The following is a 1,504-nucleotide window of genomic DNA, read 5'->3' as shown; positions in this document are numbered from 1 at the left end:
TACTGTATGCATGTGAACCTTTGTGCTAACATTTGCATTTATGATGGACGTTGCTGCTGCTGCTCTCTGAGCCAACATATAAACAATAGTATGTATTCAAGGGGCATTCATATCAATATGGCGGACCATACTGCAACTGAACTCACACAAACATACACCCACTTATGTCTGTATGAACTGAGATGCATACAGGCCGACTTATTCTTCTCCCCTGCCTTTTTCATCCATTGTGGTCCCTTGACAGTCCATTTATGATGAATGGTCCGCCTAAATGCTGCGCATGTTAATGCATGCCATAACGCACGTAACGTGTGCATTAGGCGTCCGTTTACATCCAGTTACCCTCACCCTCTCCGGCCATGAATAAAAACGGATCAGAGATCTGTTCCACTGGACCTAAGCGTAGCAGATGGGGGGGGAGGGGGAGGGGAAGGGGTGCTGCCTATAGACTAACACGGTTCCGGTTTTTTCCTGCATCCCAAGAGACTGCACGGACATGGATATCACAGCTGGAACATCCATTCCGATCAGCAGGTGATCCAAGCACGGATCCCCTTCTGATTAGACAGTGTAAAAGAAAGCTTAAGTGGGCAGATTTCCCCTCACTTCCTGTCCTGTGGACACCTTTTACCAGACCGGAAGTGAGAGTATTTGGTAGCAAGATCCTGTGAAAAAGGTTGTCTGTGAACTCATACAGACATACACCCGCTCTGACAGGGGTTCTAGCCTTCCTCTTTTCTACTAAAGAAATGTTTATTTCTGCCTGTGTTGCTGTTGGACATATAACAATCGCCTGTTTGATGTCTGTATTTTGTTAAGGTTGCGTGTTTGTTGCCCGTGCATTCTAACAATTGGCTGTTTGTTGGCTACTTATTGTCACGATTGCCCATTTGCTCCCTGTGTATTGTAACGATTGCCTGCTTTCTCTCATGATTGCCCATTGGTTGCTCGTGTATTAGCAGGATTGCCCGTTTGTTGCCCATGTATATTTTCAATTGCCCATTTGTTGCCTGTGTATTGTAACAATTTCCTGTGTGTTTCCCATGTATTGTAATAATTGCCCATGTGTTGCTTGTGTAATTTCACATTTGCCCGTGTGTTGCCTGTGATTGTCCCCTTTTATTGCCCCTATGCTGTATTGTAACAACAGCTTATCTTTTGCCTGTGTTTTGAGAGAGAGAGAGAGGAGAGACATCCAGGGGAGAGAGCAAGGAGAGACATCCAGGGGAGAGAGCGAGGAGAGACATCCAGGGGAGAGTGCGAGGAGAGACATCCAGGGGAGAGTGCGAGGAGAGACATCCAGGGGAGAGTGCGAGGAGAGACATCCAGGGGAGAGAGCGAGGAGAGACATCCAGGGGAGAGAGTCACAAATTGTTTGCTGAGCTCCATGTTTTTTTGGCATGAGGGACATTAAGGGCGATATGAAAAAAACACTCACACTGGTTCCTCCCGCAACCCCCACAATCCTGGCTCTGAGTGTAAAAATGTAGCATTGCACATGCAG

The sequence above is a fragment of the Nanorana parkeri genome, unplaced genomic scaffold (genome assembly GCF_000935625.1).
Source record: "Nanorana parkeri isolate BGI_ZX_2015 unplaced genomic scaffold, ASM93562v1 scaffold313, whole genome shotgun sequence".
In the NCBI taxonomy this organism is placed as follows: Eukaryota; Metazoa; Chordata; class Amphibia; order Anura; family Dicroglossidae; genus Nanorana; species Nanorana parkeri.
Note: the sequence above shows the minus strand (reverse complement) of the source record.